The sequence below is a fragment of the Suncus etruscus genome, chromosome 4 (assembly GCF_024139225.1).
Source record: "Suncus etruscus isolate mSunEtr1 chromosome 4, mSunEtr1.pri.cur, whole genome shotgun sequence".
Taxonomy (NCBI): domain Eukaryota; kingdom Metazoa; phylum Chordata; class Mammalia; order Eulipotyphla; family Soricidae; genus Suncus; species Suncus etruscus.
The window spans coordinates 99,771,387-99,783,366 of NC_064851.1; the positions used below are offsets into that span (position 1 = coordinate 99,771,387).

Sequence of the window (11,980 nt, forward strand, 5' to 3'; positions counted from 1 at the left end):
AAGTTGCCACTAAGCACTGCCAAGTGTGTCCCCCAAACCATATACACAAATAAGTTGGAATATTTATAATGAAATACTACTCAGCTGTAAAAAAATAAAATATTGCTCTTTGTGACAACATAGATGGAGCTGAAAGCTGTCATGCAAAGTGAAACAGGTCAGAAAGTGAAAGACAAATACTGAATATTCTCGTTCATTTGTGGGAAATATAGGAGAAAAAAGAAAAAGTCAAAAATGCTAAAAATAAAATCATTTGAAGTTTGACCACAAGATTCCTTTTTAGGGAGAGAGAAAAGTGATCAAAGGTGATATTTCAGTGGTAAGAGTAGATTAGTGCCATGCTTTGAAGAGGTGTGAAATCATATCCCTGCAACAAATGCAGTCTTGTAAACCAATTAAAAACCAGATATTTAAAAAGGAGTATATATATAGTCCATTTGTATCTTATGCAGATATTAATAGATTTAAATATTACACTAAACTTTTATTTATGTCTGATATTTAATTTAATTCTTTGCCTTTTGTTCCTCTTTTCTTGACATCCTCTGGATACATCTCCTTTATTAGATTTTGGCTATAGTTCTTGGTTGTTTTATTTTATTTTTTTACTTTTAGTAGTTTCTCCAGAGAATATGAGATGCAATCTTAGTTTCCTCACTCTATTTATATTATAACTTCACCATGTAATAGTTTATTCATATTTACATTCCCACCCACAATGCCTTTGCTTTTAAATATTTTGTTTCACAGGTGTAATTAATATTTTTCTGCTCTATTCTTTTCTTGTTAACTAATTCAAATCTATATCACATATATAGGTATAATTTATTCACAACATATTTGTTATAAATTATTGGCTCATATGATTGGAGATTCAAAGCTTCGTTACACAATAGTGGCAGAAAACATAAGTCATTTCTTAATATATAATTCATAATATGTTTTTGACCTTTAACTCAATGTGAAAATATTACTTTTTTTCACTGGAAGTCTCTAATGGTTTCAGTTTTCTTTTTGTAATATGTTCTGTGCTGTATCATAGCTAGTTAACATGTTTTATCCGGCTGTACTTTGAATATAAATTTAGTAGGAAAATGATTTTTTAATGCACTGATATCAAAGTGCATTCCTGGTCTAGTACATTGCACATAAAAACACTGTAAAGGAATTGATACATAAAGAGTGTAATAATGCAGATTATTTTTTAGCAGAGAGAAAAACATCTCTGTGGACAAGATACAATTCTGTATCCTCTACTTAGTTATAGAGATAAAAATAAATAAATACAAAAGCAATAATATAATACCAAGGCAGTATTTTCTTTTCACAAATGATTTATTTCAACATATTTTCCCTTAGAACAAAGTTCTAAGTATACAAAGTATACAAAATAAGTTCTAATATACAAGTATACAAAATATTAGTATAGCAATAACAGTGCTATTTTTAAACATCAGTTATATATGAATATTAGATAAGTGGTGAATATTAAAAAATAAGTATGGGTGTGACTTCTGCTTGAATTTCTGGACCAAGGAAGTCCCTTTTGCCCAGCTCTAGAACCCAGTACATGCCTGTTATTTTATTATCTAGGAGTGTCAAGGGATCTGACCCTCTTCCCACCCCATTGTTCCTGCACCTCTGCCTGGATCTCTGGATCAAGGCAGTACTAATTGCCTGGCTCTCAAATCTAAAACCAAAAATTATACCCAGCAACTTTAATTATTGCTGTTTTTATATTGTTCCTCAGATAGCTCAATAATAACCCTCTAAACAAATGGGATTATTAGATATTCATCTGGATGAACATTGAAATAGCATTTTATGAGAACAGAAATTGTTAGATTAACAGATTATAAATTGTAAAAGTATGTTGAACTATAATAAAACAGATTAGAGCTCAGGTAGTTGGGAATTTGAAGCTTAAATCACAGAGCCCACTAACTTAAAGAACAATGGGGAAACAAAAGAATTCACTTGCTTTTCCAGACAGGGTCACTACTTCTGGGAAATCATTGAGATCAAATGAAGCCTCAGCCTCATTGATAAGTACATTAAACAAATGTTCTATAAAATGTCCATGTAAATTAGGCAATCATTAGTAGAACATTTAGCCAACTGAAAAAAAAACTGATCAGGGTATCAAAGTCCATAAAAATGGAATTGAAGGCTTTAAAATTGAAGGCAATATCATGCCATAGCAACAGAATTAAAAATATGGAGGACTGTATTCGTGATGTAGACAAAATACTGATTAAAACCAATAATTTAATGGCAAAAGAAAAGAGAAGTAGAGAGAATGTAAGATACATGATAGATAGATAATAGCAAGAGGAATACTTTTTGAATCATAGAAATACCAGAAGTAGAGGAAAATGAAAAGGGGAAGATAATCTAGTGGAAAAAATAATAACCGAGAACTATTTTTTTTATCTCTGGAGATACATACCTTCAAAAATTCAAGAGGCCAGAATTTCAAACAAAATAAACACAAAAACCAAGACACATAGGAGCCAAAATGATGAAATTAAATCCAGACATCTAAAAGCAGCAAGAAAGAGAAAACCCCCAAATCTAAAGGAAACAACATAAGAATCACAACAGACCTTCCTTATGATATCTAACAAGCCAGGATAAAATAAAATGACATATTTATATACTGATTTAAGATATCATCAATTCTAGAGCCTACTACCCTGAAAAACTATTATTTAGATTTGAGAGAGGGATAAGAATAATTTCCAACAAACAACATCTGGCAGCATTTGTGACACGTAAACCAATCTTGCAAGAATTTCTGAAAGACTACTTAGCAAATATATGTTGTAAAGCCAGCTAGATCACACACACACACACACACACACACACACAAGCATACTCACACATGGCAACACAGATTAATATGTCATTAATTTCTATTAGTGACAATATAATAAACTCCCCTATAAATGCAAATAAAGAAGTTGGATGGATCAGGAAAGAAAATCCATTTATCTGCTGCTTAAAGGAAAAATACCTAAACTCACAGAATAAATGCAGATTTAGAATGAAAGAATGGAAAACAATCTACAAAGTGAAAAGGCTGTGGTAGCCATATTTATATCAGACTAAATAGGATTCAATATAAAGAGAGTAATTAGAGATGTAAGTAGTAATTAGTAAAAATTAGATGTAATTGGTAATGTAATTGGTAATTAGTAATTAGTGATGGACATTACTTATTGGATAAGGGAACAATAGATCAAGAAATACTATCATCAACATTTATGCACTGAATGAGGGTCCAGCAATGCTTATAAAGATGTGGCTAACAAACCTAAAGAAACACATCAATGTTTCACATCTCAAGAAACATACACTGTACTTTCCCCACTAGATAGATCAACTAGACAGAATGTCAATAGGAGACAAGAGTCCTAAAGGAGGAGCTAAAAGAACTGGGATTGTTGGACATACAAACTTACTTCCCCAAACAGGAATACACGTTATTCTCTTACACATAAAATGTCTCTACTATAGATTGCATATTAGAAATAACTCAAATATATATATATACTTACAAATATAAAAAATTGTAGAAAGTTACATCTCAGGCCATAATGGCATGAAAATAGAAATTAATCTTGGAAAGAGGATGAAAAAAATTTAAACACACAGAAACTGAACTAAACACTACTAAACAGCAAGTGAATCAAAGAAGGAATCAAGGAAGAAATGAAAAATTTGTTCAAACTAATTACAATGAAAATACCACTTATCATAATCTATGAAACTGCAAAAGCTATACTATGGGGGACATTCATATCAATGCAGGCCTACATTTATAAAGAAGAAAAAGTCCAAATCAACAACTAAAACATTATCTAAAATATCAGTAGAAGTAATAGCAAACAAATCTAAAATGTTGTGGAACCCAAATTTCATAAAAACAAAAGAAGAAATCAACAGTCTAAAAACCAATAAAACAATTCAAAGACTCAATGAAAACAAGAGTTGATTCTTTTAAAGACTAAAATAGATATAAACCTTTTAGCTATAATCATGAAAAAAACAAAGATGAAATATTTAAATAAATTGAGTCAGAGAAAAACGGGGAGAAATTACAAAAGTCCCTTCAGAAATTCAAAATATAATGAGTTTGCAATGAATAACTTTATGCTGGAGAGCCTGGAAGAAATGGGTAAATTCTTAGTCATGTAATCCCCAAACCTGAATGAGGAGGAAGTAGAAAACTTTAAAAGGCCAGTCACAAATTAGGAAACTGAAAAAATAAATATGAATCTTTTCAAGAACAAAAGTTAATCGTGTGTTATATCAAAACTTCAGAGATGACGTTCTGCCTTCACTCAAAATATAGATATTTCAAAAACATCTAAAACACAGGAATTCTTAACATCTTCTATGAAGCTCACTTTGCACTAGTATCTAAAGTATAGTTATTTCCAGAAAAGGAAATTTTAGACCATTATTCCTGATGAACATTGATGGAAAATCTTAGTTAACTGATTCCAACAACATATTAAAATCAAGTGGGATTCATAATGGGGTTTAACATATGAAAATCAAATAATAAAATATGCCACATTAGTAAAAGGAAAGAACTATATGATTTATCAATCAATGCATAAAAAACTTTTGACATGATCCAATATTCATTCATGACAAAAAAAAACTCTCCTCTCAACAAAATAAGGGTAGATGGAACTTTTCTCAAGATAGTAACAAACTATATACAGCTTATCTATAACAAATGCTAGCCTGTATCATTTTTAATGGTGAAAACCTTAAATAATTCCCTCTGAGATTGGGTACAAGGCAAGATTATTCTGTTTTCACTTTTATTCAATATAGTATTAGAAGTCTTGGCTACAGCAATCAGGAAAGAAAAAGAAGTCTAACTATACTATCACTATTTCCAAATGGTTTGAAAACATACATAGAAGACCCTAAAGGTTCCACCAAAAAGCTCTTAGAAACAATACTCAATACAGCAAAGAAGGGGCCGGAGAGATAGCATGGAGGTAAGGCGTTTGCCTTCCATGCAGAAGGTCGGTGCTTCGAATCCCGGCACCCCATATGGTCCCCCGAGCCTGCCAGGAGCAATTTCTGAGCATAGAGCCAGGAGTTACCCCTGAGTGCAGCCGGGTATGACTCAGAAACCAAAAAAAAAAAAAATACAGCAAAGAAGATGGCCACAATATTAATACTAAAAAATAATTGCATTTTTATATACAAAGTGAATCAGAGAACGATATCTAAAAGTTTATCCCATTTAAAACAGTATAAAAATGAGGTATTTAGGAATCAATTTAACAAAAGATATGGGATCTCTGCACTATAACTTTAAATCATTTAAGAAAGATAACCTTAGAAAATGAGAAAATATTCCATGATCATGTTAAGAAGAATTAATATTGTTAAACTGTCTAACCTAAGTTACCATGTAAACTCAGTGAAATTTCCATTCAAATTTAGTCAACATTTTTCATGGATATAGAAAAGTCAATAATAAATCAGAAAATACCATAAATAGCCAAAGCCATATTAAAAAGTAAGAAATATAGAAGATTCTTGTTACCTAATTTGGAACTATATTATAAAGTTATAGGGACTAAAACTGCATAACACTGGAATAAAGAGGTTTTCCAATCAATAAATAAACTAGAAATTGACCTCCCATGTGACCCACTAATACTGCTCCTAGGAATATATCCCAGGGACCCTGAAACAAAATACAGAAAAGGGATCTGCACTCTTATGTTTGTTGCAGCACTATTAACAATAACCAGAATCTGGAAACAACCTTCGTGCCCGAAAACAGGTGAGTGGCCAAAGAAACTGTGATATATTTACACAATATAATACTATCAAGCTGTTAGGGAAAAGGAAGTATTGTATTTTACTTATATCTGGGTGAATATGAAGAAGATTACGCTGAGTAAAATGAGTTCAAGATATAGGGATAGACAATGATCATACTCATTTGTGCAATCATTGTACAATAATTCATTCATTACATTCATGGATCACTTCTTAGCACAGAGCCTGAAATAGTCTTTGAGTACCTCTGTGTGACCAATACCCTTCAAAAAAGAAAGAAAAAACAATTTATTTATAATTAGTTCAAATATTAATAATTAGTAAGTCTACATACATTAACCGAGACTTTAAAATTCAAGGATTAGCCCACAATTACTTTTAAACATAGCAAAGTTTTGTTGATTTACTGTCATCTTGAAAAATACAAAAAGGAATATTAAGGACGTTGTCTTCATTGAAAAAGTGAATTTGAGACAAATATTTTAGGTTTAGAAAATAGTCCAAAGAAGCTAAATATAAAATGGGTTTGAGGGGCTTGCACACATCTGACCCAGGTTTGATCCCTGGCATTCCATATAATTCCCCAAGTACCACCAGTAGTAATTTCAGGGTGCAAAGTCAAGAGTAACAATTGAGTATGGCTGGGTGTGGCCTCAAAATAAAAACCAAGACCAAAACCAGAAAAAAGGAAAATGTAAATAGAGTGTACAGAAAAAACATACCTACTGAAAGTTGAACATTAATGCAATTTGAGGCATACTTAATTTGAAAATATAATTAAAATTGTGATTTAAGGTTGATAGTTAAGTTTTAGGCATATAATAGTTCAAAATCCATCCATTGTTAACTCCCTTCAGCAGTGTTACCATACTCTATCATCTCCCAATTCCCATCCCTCAAACCCACCCTGCCCCCTGTCTGCAACCTTGACAGGCACATTACAAAGGTAAGTGATCATTGTTTAGAACTCCTGTTTTCAGAGTGTACTTTGGATGTATAGCTATACCACCTCTCCATGTAACAAGTATAATTGAAACCCTGATCCCTATTTCCCCATTACTTCTCTTTCTCATCTTCCTTTCCAACTTGATTTCTTTCCTCTGTATTCTACTCTAAGCTAAGGGTCAAACATGATGTAAGCATCTCTCCTTTATTGCTTTATGTCCTTATCTAGTTATTCTATATACTATATATAAAAGAGATTATTTTATTTTTTTCTGGCTTACTTCACTCAATGTGATATTTTTCAATTATAATCAGGTTGCAGTAAATGGAATTATTTTGTCTTTCCTTGCAGCTGTACAGTATTTCATTGTGTTTATTTAACAAATCCTCATAATCCATTCATCCGTCATTGAACCTGGATTGATTTTATATCTTAGTTATTGTTCTAAGGTCAGCAATGAATGTGTGTATGTGTCCTTTTGAAAGTACATTTTTTTGTTTTGTTTTGTTTTTTTGGGCCACACCCTGGGATGCTCAGGGGTTACTCCTGGCTATGTGCTCAGAAATCGCTCCTGGCTAGGGAGATCACATGGACAACGGGGATCGAACCAGGTTCTTTCTGGATCGGTCGTGTGCAAGGCAAACGCCCTACTGCTGTGCTATAGCTTCGGTCCCAGAATTAACATTTTTAAATCATGGGGTAGATACCTCATGTAGAATTGCTGGGTCATATAGCAGTTCATTTCTAAGTTTCTTGCCATTTCCTACAGGGGTTGAACTAGACAATATTCCCACCAGTAGTGGTTGAGAATTCCTTTTCACAACATCCCAAACAGCACAAAATATTTCTACAATTCTTGATATGTGCTGTTCTCACTAGTGTGAGATGATATCTGATTGTTGCCTTGATTTGGATTTTCCTAATAAATGATGCTGAGTAATTTACATTTGCTTAATAGTGATCTGCTTGTTTTCCTCTGAAAAATGTCTGTTCATTTTCTCTTCCCATTTCAAGAAATGCTTTTTGAATGTTTTTTGTTGATCCTTGCGAGCACTTTTATATCCTACATATCAAGTCTTTATTTGATGTGTTAAATGCAAATCTTTTATTACACTCAGTTAGCTATCCTTTAGTTTCAGTGTGCGTTTCTTTTTTATTTGTTTGCTTTATTTATTTATTTATTTATTTATTTTGGCTACACACTGTGTGTAGGTTACTCCTGTCTATACGCTCAGAAATCTCTCTTGGCTTGAGGGCTATATGGGATGGCGGGAATCAACCCAAGTCTGTCCTGGGTCAGCGAGTGCAAGGCAAATACCCTACCATTATGCTATCCCTCCAGCCCTTCAGTGTGTATTTCTTTTATTTTTTTCCGCTGTTCAAAAGGGGTTTATTGTCCGGGGAGATCAGCTTTTAAAGGCAAAATACGTCAGGGGGTGTTACAGGTTTTCCACCAATTACAATTGCAAGCACTCATTAGCATAAGCTGGGGGCAGGTAATAGGGAGGGGTAAAGAGGTAGACCTGAGCACATGTTTATACTGAAAGCCAGTGTGCATTTCTTTTGTCATGCAGAAACTCTGTAGCTTGATGCAGTCCCATTTTAAACTTTTATTTTGAAGCACTATGAAATAAATTACCAAGTTGTTCATGATTGAGTTTGACTTCTACGATGTAAAACATCAATTCCTTCACGAGAGCACATATCCTGGTCCAAAAATGCTCAGTTTGCTTCCCGTCACTCACCCTGTCCACCCCCATATCTACCTCTATGGCAGACCACCTCCACTCTCCTCCTCCTCCTCTCCTCCTCCTCTTCCTCCTCCTCCTCCTCATCTTCCTCCTCCTCCTCTTTCTCTTCTTCTTCTTCTCCTTCTTTTTCAAGTCTTCTTTTCTCTTCTTCCTTCATCTACTTCTACTTTTTTTCTTGTCTTTTTTCTTCTCTTCTTTTCTCATTTTCTTCTTTTCTTTCTTCTTTTCTTCATTCTCCTTTCTCCTCTTACTCCTCCTTTTCTTCTTCCCCTTCTTCCTTTTCTTCTTCCTCCTCTACCTTCTCCTCTTTATGTTATTTTCTTTTTTCTCTTCTTTTTTATTCTTTCTTTCTCCTCTTTCTCTTCTTTCCTCCTATTCTCCTCCTCTTCTTTCATCCACCTCTTTCTGCTCCTCCTCTTCACTTTTCTTCTTTTCTCCTCCTACTTCTTTCCTTCCTCTTCCTCCTTTGCTTTTTCATCCCCTCCTCCTTTTTCTTTTTTTTTTCCTTCTCTTTTCCTGCCTCCTCTTCTTCCGCTTATTCAAATCTCTTCCCTTTTTTGCTTTTAAACACTGGTTTGCTACATGGGGTATTATGCATATTACTTTACCTCCTTTCAGCCTCCAGTCCTTGTTCAGTTTTTGTTGATGTGACTGTTGGCCATGCCTGGGATTAAAGTAGTATCCTTTGCAACCTTACCCCCTCTACTATATTATGGTCCCTTGAATAGTTGTTTTATTTTTATTTATAACATTTTTAAGATTATTCTCAGAGTACTACAAATTTCAAGTGACTGCTTGCAACTCTGTGTTTTAAAATTTAATCAGGTTAGTAAGTTAGTAAACCCATAAATTACACATTATCACCATTTTTTTATTTCAAAATCACATTCAGCTGACTGCACACCACAACTTCCCCATTATAAAAATAAGCAGCGAATCAGAAAATAGAACTGGAATTAAGAAGAAATTGGAATTAAGAAGAAATAAATTGCTACTTAAAGAGTCACTTAACTGAATTGTCTTTTGCATTTGAAACTAAATCAACTTTCATTTACACATTTGTATTTAAGGTTGAGTCTCTCAGAGAATATTATTTTTAGTAGAGGAAATGGAAAAAATATGAAGTGTTACTAAGTAAAATAAGAAGTATTTATGAGTACTTTAAGCACAATTCTATTTTTATGTGAATATAAAGGTTGAACTTATAGTAGAATCAATGATTACGTAAATATAAAGAAATACATGTAGTTAGAGTGTGTAGACCAAGAATATAGCTAACAACTGTGAATGATTTTTTCAGAGAAACGTTTATAATCATTGTTCAGGGTAGTTGTTTGATGATATTATACATTTGATAAACTTACTTGTTTATTTCTGCAAAACTCAGATTTAAATTAAAAGGAATTATTTTCCTCTGGGTCCTCAGCCACTTTCTTTTTTTTACTCAACAACATGTATGAGATAAGCAAAGAGCTTCTTGCATAGAATGAGTCACATACTTGTTGCTGAGTTTTTTAATTTTGTTGTCTGAAAAACTAGGAGTATCAATATCATTTTATCAATCAAAAACAGATTCTGTCTTTTTTTATAATTTAGGTTTTGAAGCTTATTGTCTACTGTTTAGTCAGGGTTGTTTTATTTTGCTTTTGGTTTTGGTGCCACACCTAATTGTGCTCAGGGCTTGCTTCTGGCTCTGTGCTCAGAGATTACATTGGGCATTATTTTATGTGATGTCAGAATTGAACCTGTCATCCATATGCAATGCAAGTGCCTTACCTGCTATTCTATCACTCAGGCCTTATTAAATCAAGGGTGAAAAATATCAGTTCTCTTTCCCTAATAGATAACTTTGATGAACTCATACAACCAATTTGGTCAGCATTTTCATATTGTAGTTTCAATAATTTTTATGGCTTCAGACAGGACTAGAACTGAAGCATAATCATAAGGGACAGTAGACAGAGATGATTCACTTTCTTCTTTCGGTATAGGGACTTGTAGATAGAGAGACATTGTGTGCAGCAGCAATATATCAGTCTCTGCTCAAGGAACCTACTTCTTGTATGAGACTTTAGGAGCTTCAGTTCAGAAACTATCTAGTCAGATCAAACTGATTCATTCTCTTTTAGTCACATACTCACTATGTAAATTCTTTCATGCCCTTCAACTTGATGTCTGGGCTTAGGAAAAAACTTTTTTTTTATTTTACATTGAACTATTTTTCTATATTAAATATTATGTATGCAAGCTCTTATCCGGGTTATATTCCTTTAGTCATGGTCCATCCATTCATTTAATGCTATTTATTTTATTAAAATTTTACTGTATTTATTTAAAAACCACATAGATATTTTTTATTTTTTTATTTTTGATCAAAGTGGATTACATATCTTTCATAGTACTATTTTAGGTACATATTAACACATAGATTTTTAATGTTCATAAAACTATCTAGGTTTAGGCACAATGTAATACTTAATAAAACTAAGTATTTTCTTATATATTAAACTTACAAATTTGATTGTTTGAGCTTAGAATTTCATTATAACTGTCTTATACTCTGATTGCACACACGCATTTGTACATGTTATTAACCAGAACATTCTAATAATCATTAAACAGAAAAACTGTATTCATAATCAAAGAATTACAATTCAGGATTTGTTAAATTTTTCAAAGAAGAAATAAAAGTATCGATTTTTATGAGAAAGGAAACAGGAAGATGAGATGAGCCAGGAAGATGGTGTAAAAGTTAGAGCACATACTCTGGAATCTGGAATCCTGACTTTGCACAGACCTCTAAGCACTGAAATAAGAACAGTCGAATGAGCATAGTCTCATTTGGTCTCAAAATAAAAACCGACCACCAGAAAGAGAAAATTGAGGTAAGTGGCAAATTAATCTGTTTTATTCTTTTTGTTTGATTTGTATTTTTTGAGTTTTATTTATTTATTTTTTATTTTATTTTTTGTCCCCCCCATTTACAATACAGACCAGGCAAAGGGCCTCGGCTGAGGTGTATATGGGATGCATTTACTGTACCTCCTCTTTCTATACAGTCAGTGTAAAGAACACAGCCTGTGTTCTTTTTAATTAATTCAATTTTTTAAATTAAACATCATGGTTAAGGTTTGTTTGTATTACAATATTTTTCACAAATAAAGTTGTTCATAAATGAGTTGCAGTCATACAATTATAACTACCTTCACCAGAGAGCATTTTCCACCACCAATATTAACAGTTTCCCTCTCACCCTCCCTGATATCCTCTTCCCTCATACTCATCTTCCCCCTACTACCTCTGGGGGGACATCTCTCATTTTCTCTCTCATTTTCTCTCTTATTCTCTCTCTCTCACTCTCTCTCTCTCTCTCTCTCACACACACACACACACTCTTTCTCTTTTCTTTATTGACATGTGGTTTGCACTACTATAAATGATGAGGTACCATGCATGTCCCTTT

At 32.9% G+C, this 11,980-nt stretch overlaps 1 non-coding gene across 1 annotated transcript; it reads right to left on the reverse strand.

Annotated features, from left to right (window-relative positions):
- Positions 1–11,483: 11,483 nt before the first annotated feature.
- On the reverse strand, positions 11,484–11,617 carry LOC126007948 (small nucleolar RNA SNORA51). Its single transcript, XR_007495414.1, has one exon. It is a non-coding gene; the product is annotated as a small nucleolar RNA SNORA51 (small nucleolar RNA).
- Between the last annotated feature and the right edge of the window lie 363 nt (positions 11,618–11,980).